This window comes from Sander vitreus, chromosome 8 (genome assembly GCF_031162955.1).
Source record: "Sander vitreus isolate 19-12246 chromosome 8, sanVit1, whole genome shotgun sequence".
NCBI lineage: Eukaryota > Metazoa > Chordata > Actinopteri > Perciformes > Percidae > Sander > Sander vitreus.
The window spans coordinates 10,022,147-10,046,847 of record NC_135862.1 but is presented as its reverse complement, the minus strand read 5'-3'; the positions used below and the strand labels follow the sequence as shown (position 1 = coordinate 10,046,847).

At 41.4% G+C, this 24,701-nt stretch overlaps 1 protein-coding gene across 3 annotated transcripts in view; it reads right to left on the bottom strand.

Annotated features, from left to right (window-relative positions):
- The window catches only part of peak1 (pseudopodium-enriched atypical kinase 1), a 118,501-nt gene that overhangs the window by 43,165 nt on the left and 50,635 nt on the right, over window positions 1-24,701 (bottom strand). The window contains exon 3 of one of the 3 annotated variants that reach the window (XM_078256693.1): window positions 14,642-14,723. The exons of the other annotated variants lie outside the window; for them this stretch is intronic. The gene's annotated coding sequence lies outside the window, so the exon portion shown is untranslated. The remainder of the gene's footprint in view (window positions 1-14,641; window positions 14,724-24,701) is intronic. 3 annotated transcript variants of the gene reach the window in all.

The following is a 24,701-nucleotide window of genomic DNA, read 5'->3' as shown; positions in this document are numbered from 1 at the left end:
CCTCTGTACTTGGGAGTAGTGAGAGACTCTAGATTGTCATCGTCACATGAACGCCTCTAATCCTAGTTGTTGGACAATATCAACAGGGAACCGTGTGTGATGCACAACAGTCGATGAGCTTTAAGCCCCTGCTGTAGTTTATTTCCTGCCAGTGAAACATTATTGTCTATTTGATGTTTGCAGAGAAGACAGTTGTTTCACTTGTCTGACCCGGATTTTCCACCAGGCGCGTCTTTGCTGCGTTCCGGTTTTGTTCCGTCCTCCGCAATGCGCCATACCACACAGGGAGCGTCAACAGGGCGTCTTAGAAGCGGAGCGTCTTGCTGCCCGACTGGCAGATTTTATTGTCTCTACAAGTACTTAACAGAACAATCATGTGTTTATTAAGCTAGTATCTACCTTCCACTCTAAGCGCTCCTGCAATTAAACTCCATGAGGACACCTCCAAGATGAATTTCTCGTTGTCCGTGGTGTTGTAAAGGAGACATAAACGATAATGGGGGATTACTGGATAGTCTCCCCGTTTCCCTTCCTGCTTGGCTGTCCGAACGCCCTGCGGCTCGCGTGAAAATAGACCTGCCGCGCATCTTTGGCGGAGCAGAGAGCCGCTTCACACACACTTCTGGGACGCGCCCTGGCTGGTGGAATATGACGCACTGACTTGAATGGCAGTGAGTGCTCACAGGGGTCGTGGCGCCTCCGGAACACAGCGCAGACACGTCCGGTGGAAAATAGGGGTGAGGTTTTAGCTTGAGACAGCTGAATTTAGGCTTTAAATGAATGGTGGGGGTGTAAATACTGTTTTGGGGTTGTATTCCTTAAACAGGTGAAATATATTGCTGCTAAAGATGTGCCATCTACTATATATACACTGCAGAAAGAATGTTTGCAGAGTGTAATCAAAACCCCTCTTTGTTTCATTATTTGTATTTTCACTGCCAAATGAATCCATAACGATATGGAGTGGGCACAAGCAGTTGCAAGAAATCAGAGCACACATTTTAGCAGCAACATTTACTAGGCCTGCTCTTCAGTTTCTTCCAGCCTCTAGTCTTCCTAGAGTAAGCAAACTAAAAACATGGACTTTGCAAGCCCTTTCAGTAGTGTTGACAGACAGCAATGAGTAATGCGACAACAAAAAAGACTTCATTATAAGCTCACATTCAGTAGCTGATTCACTCAAAGATTCAACTTGGAACAGCCTACGCAAAACCAGATGATACTGTCAAAACAATGTCCTCACTGCAGTAGTGAGGTTCAGTCATTAGCCCTTGACGGTTCAAACTGTCAGTCTCAGTTGTTACACAATCCCACAAGATGGTGAGATGCAGTTTTGTTTCAATATCACGAGTGGGGACCTAAACTTTAAGCTTCTGATTGTCTTGATTATTTTTAGGTGTAAATATCAAGTTTCAAGTTGTATTTGTGAGCAAAACGCACCTGTATGGGTCAGATCATGTATTTGTGGGACGTAGGATGTCTCGTTTTCCTCATCTATGTTTAACCGCTAAGCTGAATACAAATCTGACATCTCTCTGTCAGGGTGAAGGCTGCTGGTGAGACCTACTGTGTCAAATCTTTTGAGGTTATCTACTTCTCTGCAGCCTGAAGGCTCAATATGCAGTTTCTGAACATATTTCATGCAAAGAAGATGCATGATGATCACAATATAATTTGATATGTTTGCATTTACACTCTATGGGCAGGCATGGCTCAAAGGAGAAAGACAGAGAGACAGAGAGAGAGAGAGAGAGAGAGAGAGAGAGAGAGAGAGAGACTCAGTAGCAGAAACTCAATGAAAAATAGTGAGTGAGGGGGAGCAAAACTAAAAGAAGAAAAGATAAAAAAAGAAAGCAACAACATTCCAGCGCAGTGTTTGGTATTGTGCAAGCTCTGAGAGAGTCTGGCCTGGGAAAGAGCCAGTGCAGGTCTCTGGAGACCAACCCGCTGGCCTCCAGACAAACACCAGCAAAGTGGCAGAGCAGACACAGACATAGCCAGATGTGTGGGAGTGCATTATACACTCAAAACAGCTCACAGATTTATGACACACACACACGCACGCACACACACGTCTCCATAGAGAAGCAAATACAAAGTTGTTGAAATTAATTATGTAATATTAGTAAAGTTGTTGGGTATCTACAACTCTGCTAAGATCATGTATATCACATTTAACAGTGTTTTAAAGTGTTTTATTTTCTTAAACTCAAAAGTACATATAAAGAACACAGGATGAGGGAAGCTGCAGTACCAGCAGGGACTGGTTATGTAAATACATAAATACAACGCATAATATATGCTGCCCTGAAGATATAGGCTACTGTAACTGTATTCCAATATACTGTATGTAATACAATACTGTAGCTCCACACTTAAAAGAATGATTGTTATCCTTGCTCATTTTAGAGCAAGGCATCATGTTTGCCTTGTTAAACATGAATATTACTATATATACTATATACTGGCCTAGCAGTAACTAGAAGGGTCAAATTAAAAAAAATAAACCCATTCAATATACAATGATTGGATATTTGTGTAAACTAATCGCAATTACTGATGTCAATAAACTTGTTCCAATGAAAATACCCACAAGGCTGCTTTTATAAAGCTACCTGCCTGCTTGCACAAAATTATATGTGCAACTACCAATAACATAAATTCTGTGCAGGAACAAAATCTTCCCTGTACTTTACGAAAATCACAGTGTGTGCTGCCTCAGTACACACAAAGTCCTTATCACTGGAGCAGGTAAAATCTGCATGATATCATGATATCATCACAGATTAGAGAGCTGGCTCTGTACGTTCTAGCTTTTGCAAAGCTATTTGTGTAGAGAAAAAAAAAATCTCAACTGTCCAAAAGTCATACGCATGTTATGGTAGATTGTTTCTCCCTTAATAACACTTTGCTAGAAACCCCTAGTGGTAACAAAACTACAGAGAGCACAAAAAAGAAGCCATTAACGTGAACCACAAAGAAAACAGTCAGGAGGAAGGTGGTAAAACAGATCTAGAGTCTGCTCAGTGAGAAACCCAGAGACATTTTGCTTGCCCAGGTCAAACTTGAGCCATGCTTCTTTGGGTATGTTCCATAACTTGCATGCACCGCGAGGCGGAAAAAGCAGAAAAAAAGACATTTGAAACATGTTCAGTCACTGCTGTGTTAATATGCTAGTCATGGGAAAAGGAGAAAAGTAAATTCATTCGAGCTGAAACACTCAAACCTGGAGTTACTGCACACAACTGTAGCACTGTAGCCTTCAACTGTGGTCTATATTAATGCACAATCTGGCTGTAGGGCTATAAATAACAAGCATTTTCCCCTCTCTTACAGTTTTCTCTGTCTTTCACCCACACTGCCACACCAACACACATACTCTCTATTACTCTCTCACACACACACACACACACACACGTTCATTCACTCTCACTCTCTACAGTTTCACTCACTCACACTCCACTGACACAGTGATTAGCCCGGGGCAGGTGATGACTGTGCCACCTGACTGACATCCTCCCTGCTGCAATTCCCTCTGTTTCCTATAGAACAGAGGCTTGTTTGGCACCAGGAAACATCACACATCGAGGGTACAGCATCGCGCTGAGATTCCTGGGATGCCAGTGGGGATGGAGGCAACAGCAATCAGTTGGGATCACAAGAAATTATTCTGCCTTAAAGACACTTCGACACACTTGCCAAGACTGCCTGCACTAGTACTAGCACAGTTTCTTTCACTTTCAAAGTAAGGCAGGCAGCATGTCCCCTTCCTGTCAACAAGTACACTACTAGTGTGATACCTTTGATATATCAGTTTTCCCTTCATTTTGTCAGCTTCTTTCTAAACCTCTTTACTCTATTCAGGATGTAAAACAAGCAATTTGTACAAAACAAAACTAAGAGAGAAACTCACAAGTCTGCATATAAAAATGGTTTAATGGCTTGAAAATGTTGACTGTCACAATTAGTTTATTATGCTTTGGTATGGTATTATGCTTAGTTTATATTTATTTCCCTTTCCTTTATTGTGTTATATATCTTTTTTGTGCACGTTATAGGTTTACAAAGTGAAAAAGCTCAAAGTCCATCCCAAAGGCACTTAACATCTCCAACAGAAAACACTGTTCACAAACTGCTCCAAACAGCTCTATTGTAGTCCAGCCTTTACTTCCGTGACGAACATGCGTCACTTTGTAACACGTTATAATGCTCGCCTAGCTGCTGGTGTGGCACACTCCCTCATGCTCTGCTTCTGACTGGCTAGTGCGCATGTGCGACTCCCAACAAAGATGGAACAGAAGTGAGATGCCTCACTCTGTAGCTAAAACAGAGAGCTCAACACACAGGGGGAAAAGAGGAGCTGCAGCAATGTGCAGTACAACAAAAATATGGTGTACAATACAATTATGAACCTGAAAATAAGCATAATATGAGCACTTTAAAAAAAACAGGACAATAAGTGTATTTATTTGTATTATCTTGAATCTGTTTCATTTATTTATCTGTTTAGCTGTTTTATCCTGATTTAAAAAAAAAAAAAGCCTAACCAGGTACAGGGGCTGCAAAGTAGCTTCAGCTAGACATCCTATATACATTACATCTGTTGCACTGCTTCTACCTATGTAACAATGTTCAAAATACAGTTGTGACAATGGTACCGACATGTCTTACCATTTCACAGTATTTCACAATACTAATAAACACGGTAAGAAGATTTAAAGAGCTCACATACATGTACAGATGTAATACAGACAAATTGTCATGGTTGTACGTTTCTGTTGTTAGTGTTTCCTGTTTTATTTTGAAGTCTCTGTTTTTCTCCCTTGTCTTGTCTTGTTTTACTTCCTGCCTTGTGTTTCCCGCCTGTCTGATTGTCTGCCCAGCCCTAACGTGTTTCACCTGTTCCTGATCCCTGGTGTCACCTATCCCTTGTTTCCTCGTTACCTCTTGTATTTAGTCTCTGTGTTTTCTTTGTCTGTTGTCAGGTCATTGTTCTGTTTTGGAGTGTCTGTGTGTGAGTCTACCCAATTTTGTCTCAGTGTCCGTGGTTCCTTTGACTTCGACTACATTCTGGTATACTTTTGCCTGCTGTATCCAGGACTCCTTTTGTTTGTATATGTTTTGGTTGGTGATTAAATCCTCAAGCTGATCACTTTTTCCTGGCTGTCTCTGCATCTGGGTCCTACGATTCTCTGAGCCGTTACACAAATAAAACTATCACTCAGAATACATAGGCAGAATATATAAGAAGCCATAAGACAGAAACAGCCCCGAGCCTCAGCCAAAGCTGCTGGATAAACTTGTCCTACTTTCTTACGAGAACAATCGGCTGTTTCTGCTACAGTGCTCGACTCAAGGAAACATGAGAAGAGGGGAACAGATTCAATAACATTTTCCAATTACCACCAATGGAAAAAAAAGTGTTTTTGTGAAGATAAAAATTCTCTTCTTTTTCCCATGGTGGCGTTGGACTGTGTTAGGCTGACTGTAATGGGGGACAGGCTTATTTCACTAATGATTTAGCCATGGCTTTGTCTGTTTCTCTGCCTGCTAACTGTGCTCTCTGGAGAATGGCTACGCTAATCCAAAAATCTGTCTCCGATGGAAAACATTCACATCTGTCTTTTTGTGAAATCAGGTTTTTTTTCTCCAAAATGTGACTGACTTTGATGAAGAAAAACATAAATAAAAGAGATAACATATTTGTACTCAATGCGTTTCAGTTTTATAACAAATTATGTCTTAAAACTTAGTAGTGGGTCCAAGTTGAAAAAAGATCAACTCCAGAAAGAGATTAACTACAACAGTAGTAGTCCAAAGAGCCATACCAGCTGTGTGGGCCTGTACTGTACCATAAAAATGGTGAAGCAGGCTTTAGTCCTGCAATTATTATAGAATTTTTGGAAGGGTTACACAAGAGGAGACCCCAATCTAGGTAGCTTGCTGGTAGCTAGCAAAATTATATAAATAGCTTTCCCTTTTGCAATGTGAGAAATAATTTTTCTTAGTGGCTTTGAGGATGGTGATGAGCAGTGTGGGCCAAGAAACAACTGCTGGCATCAACAGCTTTGAAAGCAATACCACATTATCCAATTACACTGAAAACAACTCCCTGCTCTTAACTGCCAAGTGCAAAACAAACCAATGACAGCAGAAACGAATGGATACCAGAGAAGGCAGAGGCAGCGGGAGAAAGCTAATGCCATCCTACGCCACTCACACTTCCAGGTGAAATGCACAGGGGACGAAGGTGAGCAGCTGGCTGTGGGTCGAAAGCTTTAAAAGAGAGAGCGTATGAATGCTTTGTACAGAACGTCACGTAAGAAACAGTACCTCTGCCTTTGCCTGAACAAGCATTTTATCTTCCTCGCTTCCGCCAACCAGCCCCAAACCATTTTAGTTGGTGCATGTGTGTGAAATCGAGCCTGACGGGTCTCATTAAAAAAATCTCATTCACACATTTCCTGGTTGTGAGGGTAGTTTTGCTGCCAGCCAGAGTTTGCTGCTTACTACATGCAATTTTTCTTCCTTAGCATAGAGGGATACAAAAATATGTTATTTAATCATCTATATCGCAACTGACACGTGCAATCATCAGATCTTCCAAGGGGTCTCAGGAATGATCATAAATTAAACTCATCCCCTCAATATTTATAAGAGCTTGCGTGTGTGTGTGTGTGTGTGTGTGTGTGTGTGTGTGTGTGTGTGAGACTTCAAGGTCTCAAAGAAAAGCAAATTTTGCAGATGAAACTAAAGATAAGATTTGTAACAGGTCAAGTACAGCACATTAAGTATCACACAGTACACACACACACACACACACACACACACACACACACACACACACACACACACACACACAGCAACATCTGTGGTAGGAGCTGTGGAGACAGAGCACATGCAAACATTACAAGGATCCAAACCTGCTGAGACACAACAACACAGATGGCTGCTTTTTACCCAGCTGGCACGGAGACATATGGAAACAGAGATCATTAGCAAGATAATAAGCACATCACAATGTCAGCAAAGGTAAGTCATCAAGAAAATCCTCACAACAAGTTCCAAAAGGTCATCGCTGGATTGGATGATTTAACAACAAAAAAATGTCCAAAAATGTAAAGCTCCACTAATTAATGAAATGGGTTGGTCATAGTGAAAAAACACCCAGAGAATAAATAACCCCCAAGTGGCAAAATCTTTTAAAGGTCCTATGACATGCTGCTTTTTGGATGCTTTTATATAAGCCTTAGTGGTCCCCTAATACTGTATCTGAAGTCTCTTTTATACAGGCCTTAGTGGTCCCCTAATACTGTATCTGAAGTCTCTTTTATATAGGCCTTAGTGGTCCCCTAATACTGTATCTGAAGTCTCTTTTATACAGGCCTTAGTGGTCCCCTAATACTGTATCTGAAGTCTCTTTTATATAGGCCTTAGTGGTCCCCTAATACTGTATCTGAAGTCTCTTTTATATAGGCCTTAGTGGTCCCCTAATACTGTATCTGAAGTCTCTTTTATATAGGCCTTAGTGGTCCCCTAATACTGTATCTGAAGTCTCTTTATACGGGCCTTAGTGGTCCCCCAAATACTGTATCTGAAGTCTCTTTTATACAGGCCTTAGTGGTCCCCTAATACTGTATCTGAAGTCTCTTTTATACAGGCCTTAGTGGTCCCCTAATACTGTATCTGAAGTCTCTTTCCCGAAATTCAGCCTTGGTGCATAATTACAGCCACTAGAGCCAGTCCCACAATGAGCTTTACTTATGATGCGGCATTTCTGTGTCTGTAGCTTTAAATGCTATTGAGGAGGAGAGGGGGGGGAGGTGGAAGGTGGGGGGGGTTTGGCCTTGACTAACTGCCATGCTTTGCTTGTTTGCAAGCCATGATGTCTCTCTCTTTCTCATGGGCGGGCCAAATTCTCTGGGTGGGCAAAGCATAGAAAGGGGAGGTAACCTTGCCCCTTATGATGACATATAGGGAAGATTCCAGATCGGCCCATCTGAGCTTTCATTTTCTCAAAGGCAGAGCAGGATACCCAGAGCTTAGTTTACATATATCGCCATTTCTAGCCACTGGGGGACCATAGGCAGGCTGGGGGAACGCATATTAATTTTGAAAAACCTCATAAAGTGAAATTTTCATGCCATGGGACCTTTAATAAAGAAAATATACTGATTCATATATATATATATATATATATATGTATACTGTATATGCTGCACTAATATGTATAGTTGTCTGGAACATCATCCAAATTTTCACTGACAGTGTAGTAACATCTTACCTTAAGTGTGCACTGATCCAAAACATTGCTTTAACTAAACAATATGGACTTCTGGAACATAATCTAATATTCACACAAACATCAGCTGTAGTGCATCTCATCTGCTCATCTAGCAATTCAGGACATTAAGAATCCATTTGAAAAAATACCATACCTGCTGTTATACCTCTATTATATAGTTGTTTTGAAATCATACACTAATAGGAAAATTGCAGTGCTTGTGATCAATATAACAGCCTGTTAGTCATTAAGTTGGAAACACTGGCGTCATGTATACATTGTTGCCACACTACTGCCAGAGTATGCTGGAGCAGTGTAGATAGTGGAATCTGCAGAATAATGTACACAGCAGAGAGACTCTGGCCCATAGGGAGTAACTAGACTCTTGGTATCCACATTTAGAGTCACAACATGTTTCTTCGCAGTTCAAAACAGTGCCACAAATAAAGTCACAGAGAAGCAGCTACTGAAGAGGATAAACCAAGGGTTTGGTATGTCATTAATTCAAGTGGGCATGCTGCATAGACTGACTAAACAACCAAGAAAAGCCTCTGAGGACATGAACAAAGAACACAGATGGACACAGAGACACACAGACACACAAAAAAACAAACACACACGCACGCAGGCAGGCAGGCAGGCGTGTCTGTCTGTCTGTCTATATATATTCTAATCCAGCTGGTGGATTTAATGCCAACTGTGAAGGGAGGACATATTTTCTGTCAATGCATTACAATTGCTAAGCTCACTTCCATATTCATGAGGATTGCTCCTTTAAAGATCTGTTTTTGTAGTATTTGGAGACAAAATAGGTGGCTCTATGAGGGTTGCTATGTAACCAAGCAAAATCTTTCCCCCATGTCAGGGATTCTATCTTAAAAAACGTTCTGCATTAATTCATCCGAGGACGAAGCATCTTGTTAAGGGATAAAAATAGCCACAGTCATCTCAGGAGCCTTTTATTTTTATTTTTTTACGAGCCTGTTTATCCGCTTTGGAATAGAAAAATGATCTGTCAAAATGGGAATGTGGAGAGGAAATCCTACGAAGTTCTGCAGTGATAAATGCTGTTGTACATTAGTGAACCCATATCACAAATAAATGCAATTTGGTTTATAAATGTGTGTGTACGCTTGTTGTTTATGTATTTTTGTCTATGTGTGCATGAGGAACAACTGGCATGCAGACTCAAGGGTTGCACGTTTCCAGTTAACTGGTATAATGAATACACCATTGTTATGACACAATTACAGTGGAATATTGGAACAACTTTATGTCATGATCCTGTCAGTATGCAACTGACTTATGCAACCTTAATTTATATGCAGAGCATAATCACCCAACCCGCACAGCTTAGATGACATCTAACGAACACTTCTGGCAACTGCCAAGCAACACTATCAAGCCAACAGTGGTTGAGTCTGCTGAGTTGTCAGTGTGCCTGTTAGTTAGAGGGATTTCTTTTTCACAATCTGGATGCTATTTTTGTAGAGCCCATCATTCATATAGGTTATCATTACAGTTTTTTGACCAACGTAATTGCTGAGCTTCAGGGTGATCCTCGCACGTGGGAGCGAAGCTGAAGCAAATGATAGGCGCTTTTTAACATTAGAAACATGATATATTGTAATACAGTGTATCGTTATCGAGATATGAAATTACTGATAATGGGACAGAAGTTTTGGCCATATCGCCCAGGCGACTAAGTGGCTGGTTCACCTTTTTCTACCAGCTACCTTTGATGTAGAGGATAGAGAAACTCTAAAAAAGTTTATAGATTGTTTTGTTCATTTCCTCTGCCTAGTTTTAAACCTTTGACACGGGGCAGCGTTGCAGTCGTAAATAGAATTATCAAACCTTTAGTTTAATACCACTCTGTGTTGTGGCATTCCTTTACAGAGGCTGCTACAGTATCAGTCCAACACTGTTTGTTTTGCACATTTCAGCAGACGTAAAAATTAAAATGTGGTGTTCACAGGTGCCACTGCCGCATGGCCCTGCCTCTGTGAACTCAATTGGCCAGAAACCCTTCCTCCTACCTAGTAAACACCAGCTGGTTCCAGTAGTCCATCTGCTACCTGTAAATTCCCTTCTACAGGACACACAGCTCTAGATTATACTATTGGTTTGTCACCTCTGAGAGGTGCACTTACTAGGACACTGTGAGTGAGTGTTGCTGTTTGGACGCCTTAATAACAGTTTGAATCTTCTGGCACACTCGTCGGTAAACAGGCGTTTGACTGACTGTCTTGGTCCTTTATTTTAAATGCATGACTGGGTGGCTTGAAAATAAAGGTACTGTTTACTGTTATGTCTGTTGTCTACGTCTGTTAGTCATGTTGAATAGTATATGTGGATGATTCAAGCTTCCTGCTGTTTTTACGTCTGAGTGGCAGTTGTGAATGAAAGCATCAGAGGAACTTTTGGACAAATCGTTTATTAAAATGTCAAAAGACCAACTAGTCTGAACCGGATGACATGGATACTGAACATTATCCTATAGAAAAAACACTTTATTTTTAGCTAAATACTCAAATATAAATAAATATAATTTGCTGACTCAATGTCATTAACGCTTAGCTTAGAGTGGAACAACTCATACAAGTAAAAGACAGCTGGAAGGTTTTAAAAAAAAAAAAATCCAACCAGTAACAGAAACACAGAAATCAAAATGAGTGTGTGTATTTGGTGGAAACAACACTTTGAGCAAGTAATGTAACCAATATTGTGCGTAACACCTTCTTGAAATCAGGATTAAGGTATAATGGCTCAATCAATCAATCACACACGTCTGTCAAGCAAAACACACCAAGTGACCACATTCACTAAGCTAGACAATGATTGCATGTGTTGTTTGGAGGTTACTCTAGAAGGTTTTTTAGCAGGCGTTTCAGCAGTACTGCATGATCCACGCACACACGTTTTGTTTGGAAAATATTACAAAACAGCAGTGAACTTTATGCACAAAACTGCTATTTGTTTCTCCAGTTTTAACCGTCATCCTCCATGAAATTTAAGGGTTTGCAATGCAAGCCTGTCTTAAGATGCAAGACCTGTGTTTTTCTTAAATATGGTGTGTTGGATATAGTATAAGTCTGTGGTTGAGTACAGAGACACACAGGAAGCATTTACACAACAACAGGGCTGAGTGAAAGACCACAGACAAATCATCGCTTAACATCCTGAGCTTATGGCAGTCGACGCCACACAGACAAGGAGATTGTCACCATCAGCTGTGACTTACACTGAACATACAGATCAGTCCTACTGGCAAGCTACATGGGTATGCACATACAGTCTAGTCTGGCTATCACTAGACCAAGCTCAATCTTTTAAGATTGAACATTAGTCTGGGGAGTCTGCTCTGTATTTTCTACTGCACATGAGACGTGATCAACGGGCATAGTTCAAATGACTCTGTACGCAATTGGATGGTCCTTCAACCAATCAGACCAACGATCCGGGTGACGACAGCGGCATCAACGGGTTGCTGCGCTTCGGAGGCTGCCATGTTGAATGTAAACAAAAAGCTCCTCGCCGTCGCTTCTCTATCGTCATCGTGTTAAACCCACCAATAGGGCGCCAGATGGATAAGCCAGTTTGTGATTGGTCCCCGCAGATTTGTAACGGAAGCAGGATAGATAAACGTACAGGTTTCCAGCCTGAGCTGCAGGGCCAAATCAAATCGCCGGCAGATCAGGCTGGGTTTACCCAGTCTACGTACAGTTCATCCCAGTCATCAGAGTTCTGGGTCTTCGTCTTTGTTATTGCGTCCTGTCATTCTGCTCTACCTTGCCCTTGTCTCCATAACAACCTCCAAAACTACACTGCATTTTCAGTGAGAGGCATGTCTCTGCTGGTGTTGAGAGGGGCGCCACGGTGACAACTGCCACAGTTACTCTTCATTTAAGGGACAGATAACACAGACAGGTGAGCTAGGGAGGTCAAATAAGAAAACAAGTATCCTTCTTGTGAGAAACTTTAATTTCATTTTTGAACACTTTTTACATTAAATTGTTAGCATTAATCATAAAAGCATTTTGGTTATTTTTTGGGTTTAGTTCAAATAAAGACTGGTTTAAAGTGGCATCTGTAGATTTTGCAGAGTAAAGCGTGATTTATGGTTCTGCGGAGGCTCCACGCAGAGCTTTCGCCGCAGTCTACATACAGGAAGAATCCTGAAGTTTATACTTGTACGTTGGTGTGTGCATCGATCTCTTAAGGAGAATAGCAGGGCTGGCATGCGTGTGTGTGTGAGTGTGTGGTAGAGCGAGTGACACAGTGACGGCGATTAGCTTCGGAGCGAGTACGACTCTAGAGTCAGAGTGAGAAAAACAAAGTGTCTCCCCTTTGCTTTCTGACCACGGTGGGAAATCTGTAGCAGGAAAAGTTAACCCTCTCCTTGATTTCATGTTATTTATTGAGAAGGAGAACCAGGAAATGAGTCAGGGGGAAATGCAACGCTACCCAGCCACGACCAAGTGGCGTGTGTCGCCGCGACGTGTAGTTCCATTTTTCGAGAGGTGCACGTCAGGCTATGGCGTAGGGTCCGTGTCTCCAGGTACCTACGTACGTAGCCACGGTGTAGATTTAACGCAGAAGCATAAATCACACTTTAGAAGATGGTTTTCAAATGGTTTGTTTCCCAGTCGATTAATTTTGTCCCCTCAGTTCTCCCATGTCGGTGAAATGAGAATAAGGCCAATCGACACCTTAGCATTAAAGTCTACCTGGATTAGTTTATAGGTTGCAGTAAGACATTTCAAAACTAGAATAGAAAGACAGAAAACACTTGCACCAGGGTAAAAGGGCACAGAGGTAACATGAGGCCAAATCCCACTGCTTTAGGTTCTGGTCTCAACCCTAAACCTCTCATGTTTGGACGCCACCTATGACAGGTTCCAGGATCTTGCCAGACATTTCTTGTTTCTCCTTCAGGTAAGGTGCTATCACGAAATTAAATACTGTCTAGGCATGTGAAAATAAGCACAATGACCCTCCAGAAAAATATTTAAGAAGCTCTTGTTCTGGTTGTTCTTCACGCTACGTCGGCATATCACTTTTAGGTTTAACATCATGCCTTTAATCCACTTGCAAGTCAGCTGAATGAGTTCAGGTGGAAACACATGTGATGCAAATGCACTGCCCAGCGAAATATGAATGGATTGAAGTTGATTGACACACAACTTCCACCCTGCAGTAAAATAAACTGGGACTGATTTGAAAACACACTCTCTCTGGTCAGGCCTAAAAGCATTAGCTACCACGCAGATGTGTGTATTGTCTTCCTGCTTAGAGCTGATTAGAAAGAAATGTGTTGGAGGAGGGGTAGGATTATTTGAATATACATACAGCAAAAATAGTCACAGATAAGCCACAAATCAAATTGTATTAACTTGACTGTACTCCAAACACAGCTGAGCGTGCTTTTTCCTTCACAAATGAGCAAATGAGAAAAGAGGTTTTCAAAATCAATCATTCCCCATTCAATTCCAGTGATTTATCTGTCTTTCACTCTCAGGTTCCATTATTACAGTCAGTTAAAATCCTGTAAAAAAAAAACAACAACAACCGTTTGTTATGGCTGGAATTACTATGAAGACAGTAAAATGATTGTGTTGAAAATACAGAGAGGGTCAGGGTGCAAACAACAGTTCCTGTAAGCAGACAAATCTTCCGTTTTGAATTTTTAAGCTGAGAAAGCTGCTTCCACACAAATTCAATATTCACAAGGACGAGGAAGAGAAAAAGAAGCACAGGCGGCTACAAAATTGTATAAAAGCTTACAACTGTACAGGAAAACAAACCATAAACATCGATCTTTGTCTGCAAAAGGTTAAGTTGCATGAACAGATAAAAAGTAGTGTGTGAATAAGCACAGACACAAGCACTGTTAGGTGGTGACGCACTCCTATTGTTGTCCTAACACTAAACTGTGACTAAGAAGCTGCAGCTACTCCAGTGTATGAAGAGGTCTCATTAAGAAGTGAGCCAGCTTGTCCAAAGCCACACGTCCTGCTTAATTAGAGGGCGTCCCTTCATCGCTGAAAGTCCCTTCTCCGAACACTTGACACTCGAGACAGGAGAGAATAATAATGATGCATAGACTGGCTTGTGGCTCCCTCTCCTCCGCTTCTCCCTGACTTCCCTTCATCCAATCTGTCCTTATGCAACAACCTTTTCTCTGTGGATCTCTTAAGTCCTGTGTGATCATCCTGTCACTCCATCTGTGCTTGCCAGTATGCTAGCGAGCCTCTCCCATGCTGAGGGAGACAGCAACAGTTTGTAGGAGCCTTAAAGAGCAGGAAGAGGAGGGAGGTGAAGAGTAAACAAAAAGAAACGTGGCTAACTACTTACAAAGCAGTGGGGTGAATCCGATCATTGGCCAAGCAGACGAATGGGGGAAGAGAGCCACATGACAAACGTAGTCGATATGGACCTGGTGCATGGATGAGAGACAGAGAGGGAGGGAGGAAGAGCTTGAGCGCTATGTGAGGAGGGAGGGAGGGAACAAGTATGAGAGTGGTTCATGATGAGGGAGCCATAACATTACAGTACAAAGACAGAGGAAAGGAGAGTGGTAGGGGAAAAAAAGCTAGGTCAAGTACAGAGCGGGCAAGAATCTAATCAACTTGGCTTTCCTTACATTTGAAGAAGAGCAGGTAAAAGAAACGGAGAAAAACCTGAAGGGGAAAGTAAGAAAAGAGGATGAGTGACAGAAAAGAGATAGACCTGGCCTTAGCTGCACTCATTGTGTTCAGTCCCCAAGTGTGACTAGCTTACTACAACAGTCACATCATCCAGGCCCATTAAGAACTTCTCACGGTGACTAGAGAGAGACGAAAAAAAGAGAAGAAATGAGAGAATGAGGTTGAGTTGACTTCTCCCAGTAGAACTGAATTCCCTGAGAGACCTATTAGTTTCATGATGCCTCTTAACGATACATTTTGCAGACAGGGCCAGAGTCAAGCAGCTGTCAACATCCCATAGATATGGACCGGGCAACCTTCGCTCTGCTTAGTACAAATTTAGTAGATGTTTCAGGAGCCTTATGATTTGTAAAGTGAGTCTAGACAGAGAAAGTGATCTCCCCTTCAGAAAACTACTACTATTGAAGTACACAGCATGAAGCAGTGAAGCAAACCCATAGCCAGGAGGGAAGAGGTTTCATTTTTCTGGGGTCTGCCAAATAACAGTGTTTGAACATGTGTTACCCTCCTTGGACCTGCAATTACACCCCCTGGCTGTAGAAGTAGATACAATGATTGAACAAGGCTGTTCATTGGGATACAAAAGAACCACAACTGTAAAGAAAACTTGATATGATTTATTGGTTAAAGCTCACAGCTCAGCGGTTGGGCTACAGCTGTGTCCAAGGTTTCAGACAACTATTACGAGTGAATGAGTCACATTTTTTGAGCTGTCTTTTTTCACGGCAGACATTTGGACTTAATAGCAGGAAAAGCAAAGGTTAAACAAATTCCGTTAACAATGGCTTAGTTCAGTCTCAGTAAGCCAAGCCAGTGAATCAGCATGTGAAATACCAGGACCTTGGAACTAGCTTACCTAAGTGGCATTCAGTTGTTTTTAATGCTATAAAGGAATTAGTTTGAATTCATAACTTAAATGCTCTACCGAGGATAGCCTCCTTTCCCACACAGAAAAGCAAATTTGGATCAACACACCATTATTTTTATTCAAAGTTTAAATCTAACTTATTTTTTTGCAAAGTTGTAGCCTTAAGTACATTAGCCTCATCAGCCTTTTCCATTTCTTCAAAGTTTATGACCCACTTATTGCATGCCTGTGAAAAACATAGGCTTTTATTAAAAACTTCCTTTCTGGGTCAAGATAGTGATTATCTAATCAATTCCTCTGGTCTGTGGGAGCTACAGTATGGTATGACAACCCAGTACACTGACAACGTCACTCTACAAGCTAGTATTTACACAACACATCTACCAAATAGGCAGAAAGCGAAGACAAAATGCATTCACAGCAAGGAAAACATGCCCAGTGGTATATCTACTTAGTGTAGTATTGTTGAAAAGTGTCTAGGTTTACCACTATAGATTAGAGATGGCCCGATACCATTTTTTGCTTCCCGATACCTGAACTTGCGTATCGGCCGATATCGAGTACCGATCCGATACCAATGTGTCATATATTTGATTATGTTTTAACAACTGTATACTACTATCCTATATGGATGTGATATTATTTCTATCTTTGTTGTCGGCCGGGCTCAGGTTAAACTCTTTGTGAAACATGAACAAACACAAACAATGAACGCCACAGAACTTTCTTTTATTATCCAGTTTGACAGTCACTTATAACGGAAAAATAACTACTTTAACGTAGGTTTTCTTTAGGGCTTTATTACATGGTATCGGATCGGTGCATTACCTCCAGTACTTCCTGATACCGATACCAGCGTCCAGTATCGGCTCATCTCGGCTATAGATACATCTATTAGACTTCAAGACAACAAAACAAACATCAATTATGTGGATTCTGCAGCAAACTATTAGCCTCAAGCACCTCTTTTCTAGTACATGTGAGTGTCTATGTCAAGGCAATCAGTAGCATTTACTAGGCCTGCACGATTAATTGTTATAAAACCGCGATCTCGATTCACGATTTAATTTTTAAATAACTTTTGTTTTTATTTAATGACTTTGATTCTCATTTCATTTTACGAGCCGACTGCATCACAAACGCTACTACTTTCTTCTGTGAGTTTTAAACATGGACTGTATAGAAAAGGTTTTAAGGCGCTCCCAAGCGCTGCAATGCTCTCCCTTCTCTTCATTGAAGCCTCTATGTCTACAGGCTGGTGGTGATGCGCAATGTGCTATAGGTGCCAAAACAAAATCTATGTTTGGTACTGCCAATTTCTTTTGTTTTGTCATGGTTCATGTGTGCAATAAACATTACACTTAGTGAGAAAAAAATCGTGGCAGAAAATCGTGACATCAATTCTAAGCTAAAAAAAACCGTGATTCATATTTTCCCCCGAATCGTGCAGGCTAGGGCTGAAACGATTCCTCAAATAACTCGAATAATTTGATTACAAAAGCAAAATTCTTTGCCTCGAAGCTTCGTTAAATCAATGTAATTAAGGTTGTACGGCTCACTGTGTTAATTACTAGCGCACACAACAGGTTGACGCTTCTGTGTACACAAGACGTTTATATACTGTCTATGCACGAGACTGACGGCCCAGATTACAAATGAACGAAGACGAAAATAGCGAGGGTCTAAGAGAAGAGACAGGCGAGAGAAAACGACAGAAAGTTTGGGATCATTTTAAGCTGCAAACATGCTACTACATCATCTTTGTAGAAAACATTCAGTGTACTCATCCATTCCATGGAGCGAACCCGTCACAAGGTAGCTAACTAACGTCTGCTGCTCTCGTCCACCGCGCTGTTTTACACAACTAGCCTACAGCATGCTACTCTGCAAATAGCCATGTTTTACCAAACAAGCTAAAACGAAAGCTGTCGGTTTGTAGTCTGTTTATTAGTTTGCTACTAATCTTTGGAAATTTAGCTGCTGACGGAGACAAACCGGCTCCTCCCCCCAGCATGGCCACTTAATATGCACGTGAATGACGTCATCATGCCGGTGACGTCTGCATTCTTTATTCTTTCTCCTCACTGTGTATTAGGCTTCTGAAAATGTGTCCCCCAGAACAGTGTAGTTGAATAGCCCTGCTGTAAGCTTTGTACAGTCACATTTACCCTCTGGTTAGTGAACAGCTCTTTTGCATATCCAGTGCAAAGAGCCAGAGGCAAGAAGGGGAAGGGGGGTGAAAAATATTAACATTTGGGCCACCAAAAATGTACTTGGAATTTGGCAATAAAAAATGTCTTTTGTATATATACAAAAAACAGGGTTCCTTTTTTTTTTGTACACAGCAATAATAAATATTTACTATTGCTGTTTACTAAGTATTTCTTATCCGATTACTCGATTAATCAATGGAATTGATAAAAATAATCGATAGCTGCAGCCCTAGTGCAGGCCTAGCATTTACTGTAGCATTCTGTGCCAACTCAAACATCTTCCAGAGGATGCAATATCTTCAGTATGGTCATCTACATGTGTGTAGCTCATTAGCCTTTCTAAAACAGCCCAACCTAAACAAAACCAATCAGACTTTCCACATCTAATACGCCTAGTTTCCAGGGCTGCTTCCATAGTTACTCACTCTTGCTAGACATTTGTTAAAATTAGGTGGGTGCTATGAGTGACTGTTTAACAACCAAAACAAATCTGAGGCATTCTCACTCAAAGCTTTCAAGCAGCATTTCTAACGATGAGGATAGAGACAGTTGATGACTTCCAGCTTTTTTCCAGTGTTTAGTCTCTGTGGCACGGCGCTACTAAATTAGCTTAAAGAGGCCATTTCCTATTGACAACAAAGGTACTATGTATTCAGATGTCAGTGCAGTTGGCAGCTGATGTGGTAAGGTCTATGTGGCCCCATCATCTGTGCTGACATCTGGACCACATGTCTTCTACACTGAGGGGCCAGGGTCCAGATTCATAATAAAAACAGGGCATGATTTAGTCCAAGGACCCACAAGGGCATTGGTTGTAAAGAGAGAGAAAGGCTGGTAGGTAGTTCTTTAAACAGCATAACTAACCCATTTTTATGAGGGGCTACAATGTGCGTGATAATTGAAATATGCACTTTATGGCATGCACTTCATCATGTAATGAATAAACATAAAGAAAACCATGACATTTCTTAGACCCTTGGTTTTTTAAAGATAATCTCCAGAGGGATGGTGTGGCAAATGGGGAAGAGCAAGGAGAAGGATAAAGTCAGGAATGGAAAGCCACTAGGATAAAAGTAATGTAAGGGGAATGGGATAAAGTCAAGCCGGAAGGTTGCCAGTAATTCGCCATCTGAATGTCTCACGAAATACAGATAGCTAACACAAGCAGGAGTTTCCTGGGAGACAAATTAAAATAACACAGAAAGCCTTTGTAGCCTTTGTGGGTCGCTGATGCTCCTCTATCTCAGGGATCAGATTAAGCATAGCTCCATGAAAATATTACTGATCTGATCATACCACGTGACTGTGGGATTCAGTGGTGATATTGTATTCTGCTCAAGGATGAATTCTATACGCTAGATACATAAACTGGTGGGTTACACGGCAGTTAGACGTTGGATAACCTAGATTTATTGAATGCACCTTTCATTCAATGTAGACCTAAAATGCTCTCACTATGGTTCATGACAGGAATTGTTTTTAGAGGTTTCTGAATATCACCTATACTGTCTGTTTTATAGATTTTATAGAACCCAAAGCAATAACAAAAAGGCAAGATGCTAGAAAAATCAAAATCATTTACATCCCGATTTATTCCCAGTCCATCAGGGCAGGTAGGTTGCCTGTGTATTGAGATTCTTCAGTTACCATGAGTCAACTGTTACAGTCTGTGATCAACAAAAATACCTGTGGTAGACACCATTATCTAGGGCCAACCTGCCATTTAAGGTTTACCGTCTTTCATCTGTAACTGTGAGCTGCATGTTTGTATGTGAGGCGTTACTCCTTGCATAAATATCGCTGTCATATGTGCATGCACACACACAAACACCAATGAATCCTCACCGAACAGCTGTTCTTCATCACAGCCCTCACACTCATGTTGGCAAACTTCCCACTTCATCATCCTCATCCATCCCTCGGCTTATCAGAGAGTCATTTGCTCCCCATTTTTATTTCCCCACCTTGGAGTGACAGGGACCATAACAGGATCATCCATCCCTCTTTCCTTCACTATCAGCTGCCCTACCTGCAGGAGGGAGGACTAAGGCAATCGCAGCTTTGTCACTATAATGATTTCCGTTTACATGTTGTGTCTGCAGAGATAAAGTTAATGAAGGATATGAGTCTTGACCCTTTTTAAATGCAGATTTACCAAGAATCTCAATGAATCAATTTTGTTATTAAACTCAGGGGTCATACACGTCTATTTTAACAACATTATTAAAGTAGAAACAAGAGTAGACTATCAATCAGTGATTTCAATGACTCATAAAGTAAGAGGGAGAGAGGGGGTGAATTTGGGTTTATACAGTGGGGCTCGAAAGTTTGGGCACCCCAGGTAAAAATTTGTATTAATGTGCATAAAGAAGCCAAGAAAAGATGGAAAAATCTCCAAAAGGCATCAAATGACAGATTAGACATTGTTATAATATGTCAAAAAAAGTTAGATTTACACTTTCAAAATAACAGAAAACAAAAAATGGCATCTGCAAAAGTTTGGGCACCCTGCAGAGTTTATAGCATGCACCGCCCCCTTTGGAAAGCTGAGACCTGACAGTGTCATGGATTGTTCTCAATCATCGTCTGGAAAGACCAGGTGATGTCAATCTCAAAGGTTTTAAATGCCCAGACTCATCTGACCTTGCCCCAACAATCAGCACCATGGGTTCTTCTAAGCAGTTGTCTAGAAAACTGAAACTGAAAATAGTTGACGCTCACAAAGCAGGAGAAGGCTATAAGAAGATAGCAAAGCGTTTTCAGATGCCAATATCCTCTGTTCGGAATGTAATTAAGAAATGGCAGTCATCAGGAACAGTGGAAGTTAAAGCAAGATCTGGAAGACCAAGAAAAATATCAGACAGAACAGCTCACAGGATTGTGAGAAAAGCAAGTCAAAACCCACGTTTGACTGCACAATCCATCCAGAAAGATCTGGCAGACACTGGAGTTGTGGTACACCATTTCACTATAAAGAGATACTTGAACAAATATGGTCTTCATGGAAGAGTCGTCAGAAGAAAACCTCTTCTACGTCCTCACCACAAAAATCTGTGTTTAAAGTTTGCAAATGAACATATAGACAAGCCTGATGCATTGTGGAAACAAGTTCTGTCCAACTGTTAAGCATGGGGGTGGATCAATCATGCTTTAGGGTTGTATTGCAGCCAGTGGCACAGGGAACATTTCACGAGTAGAAGGAAAAATGGATTCAATAAAATTTCAGCAAATTTTGGACGCTAACTTGATGCCATATGTGAAAAAGCTGAAGTTAAAGAGAGGATGGCTTCTACAAATGGATAATGATCCTAAACACACCTCAAAATGCACAGTGGATTACATCAAGAGGCGTAAACTGAAGGTTTTGCCATGGCCTTCACAGTCTCCTGACCTCAACATAATTGAAAATCTATGGATAGACCTTAAAAGAGCAGTGCGTGACAGACAGCCCAGAAATCTCAAAGAACTGGAAGACTTTTGTAAGGAAGAATGGGCGAAGATACCTCAAACAAGAATTGAAAGACTCTTGGCTGGCTACAAAAAGCGTTTACAAGCTGTGATACTTGCCAAAGGGGGCAGTACAAGGTATTAACTCTGCAGGGTGCCCAAACTTTTGCAGACGCCATTTTTTGTTTTCTGTTATTTTGAAAGTGTAAATGATGGAAATAAAATCTAACTTTTTTTGACATATTATAAGAATGTCTAATCTGTCATTTGATGACTTTTGGAGATTTTTCCATCTTTTTTTGGCTTCTTTATGCACATTAATACAAATTTTTACCTGGGGTGCCCAAACTTTCGAGCCCCACTGCACTTGACGCAAGGGGTTGGCGACTTTCAGGACCAAAGTCCATAGCAACATTGGCTATATGTCTCTTAAGCTAAGCCATAGTCTATATAGACGACGTTCCACTTCCGGGATTCTCCGGTGCCGCCAGAAATTCCGCCAGATGTCTCTCATTTAGGCCGGATATCCCTTACCTTGGGCTTTCTTTGTGTTGGCATTTTAAACTCCGGTGGATTTCTGAGGACTGTGGTTAACTGCTCCTCAGATCTCTGCAGGGTAAATCGAGATAGCTAGCTAGACTATCTCTCCAATCAGAGTTTTCTGTTGCACGACTAAAACAACCGTACACCGTCCACCAAAACAAGTTCCTTCCCAAGGCTATTTTGCAGAGGCGCCATTGCTCCGTCCGCCGCTAAGACGATTGTGACTGGTTTAAAGACATGCCAATAAACCAGGGCACGTTTTTCTCCCATCCCGGTATGCTGTGTGGACTCTCCTCTGCAGCGCTGTGGAGGAAAGTCTGGCAAAGTAAGAGCCAAAACTCCTTTGACACACAACTACAAATCCCGCTTGAATCTTTATTTTTGTCAATTTCTGATACTACAGTCATGATTTGATGGGATTTGTGGATCCAGTTATGTACCCCAGCTTAGCTGAAAATTCACAACTTTCACAAAAGAGATGTGAGATGCTGTTACAGATTACTGTGTACTTCTGCAACACTACGCTAGTCTCGCTTTGCCAGACCCTCCTCCAAAGCGCGCTGAAGGAGGGTCTGACTACTCCACATAGCATTCGGGGATGGGAGGAAAACGTGCTCTGGTTTAATGGCATTTCTTTAAACCAATCACAATCGTCATGGGTGGTGCTAAGCTCGGCACAGAGCCGCTGCAAAATAGTTGTGCGAGAGAAAACTCAGATTGGACAGATAGTCTAGCTAGCTGTGTCAATTTACCAAGCAGAGATCTGAGAAGCAGTTAGCCACAGTCTTCAACACAAAGAAAGTCCTGCATCAAACAATTAGCTTCCTGGCTCTCAGTGGAAACATGGAGACCTTTTAGCTTTCTGATCACGAACCCAGTATAGGCAACAAGAGGCCAGTATGAGCTCCAGTATCTATGGAGAAATGTGAGAATGTCATAGTAATCTATCTCCAACCCCAGTGGAGAGGAGGAGGAAGAAACAGTTGAGCTCCTTGGCTCGCTTTCACCCCCCCAGCCAATGCTTTTCTTTTTCGACCTTGCCAGCAGACCAGTAGGGATTCTGATTCCAGCTCTGTTCTGAGTCCGTCTAGAGCCACTCTACTGTAGATAAGGAGCCGGTCCAGGAGGGAAGTGTTTTCCAACAGCAAAGGATGGCAGGGGTGAGATAAGACGCTCAGAATTCATCAAAAAGACATCAGAAATAGGAGAAAGTAAATGGTGTGGAGGGTGATAGTGAATGATGCATTCTAATATCGGTAACACACCATTTTTCTAACAAGTGAAGGCAATACCAGGGAAAAGTAGGTTTCATTTTCAACTATTGGTTACCCAAGACAGCAATGCTAACTTTTGGCATATACTGGTAGTTTCAGATGAAGATGTGGGGCCATTCTTTGCTTTTTGATTTACAGTGGAAATGTCTGAGAAGGACAACACAGGGTTGTTGAAACTCCCACACCACAAAACGTTCCAAGTCTTACTCTGCCCCCTCTTTCTCAATGCCACTATCAGTGCATAGCATTCTGGTGCTTTTTCAAGCTGCCCTCCTTCTTCAGCGGCATAGCAAATAATTATTAACAGGATCAAAGCATATGAAAGGGCTTCTGCTTCAGTGAGGTTGAGCTTGGGGAGTCGGGTGACAAAGTGATAATGGCAAAGCACTGAATTGTTTCTGCCCCCCCCCCCCCCTCTTTATGCAGCGCTGGAGAATCTGAGCTCTGCAAATAATGCTGGTGGAATTGAGAAACTGTCTAAATTATTCAAAGGTAATGCGATTTCTGCTGGTGCTTTAATGATATTAAAGTTATTTTCCAGATTTATGCATAAAAAAACAAAACGTTGAGGCAATTGACGTCTCTGACTAAAGAGAATCCCTTAGCCATGTCAAATTCATGAAACAATAAAAGGGAAACCCGAAATATCATTTAAGAGAGGCAATATAAAAATGACTAAGATATACAGTACAGTCAAACATAATGGCCAGGAAAATTGGAAACAGCAGCAGTGTATCCTGTGGAAATGTCCTTCCTCGAGGAAAACTATTATCTGTAACCAGCTCATTGCATGCTCCACTGTATATCTCTGCCCACTATCAGATTCTCCTTAGTGACTGGACAGTTACATGTGGATAGGCTGTGGAAGTACAGTATATAATGGTCTAAAGCACCCTGGCTTAGTTGGTAATATGCTCCACCAGCTGAGTTAGACTGGGACAAATTGACAAGTGTATGTGGATGCCTTAAGACAGTTAATGGATGTGATGTACACTGGTGCTTGTTTCCTGTAAGTGGTGAGCATTGGCTCTTGAGCCTGAGGTCTTGCAATCAAGCTAAAAGGTTGTTGACATGTAAAACCACTGTCTAGAGACCACATACTGTACATCAGCATGACAAACTGACTAGATGCAGTTCACTCAGTGGATGACTTGTTTGGTTGTGAAAGCTTGGGGAGAATGATGAAATGCATTCCAGGATAAGATTTTAGAGCACAGTGTTGAGTGACACTTGGACAGGCTTTGATTCAATGATAGGCCTTTATTCACATGTCAAATGGGACAAAACACTATTGGGGAAGTATATCAGAGGTGTGCTTGAGCACTCTCACATTCCTTAAGGTAGATGGTAAAAAACCTTGAA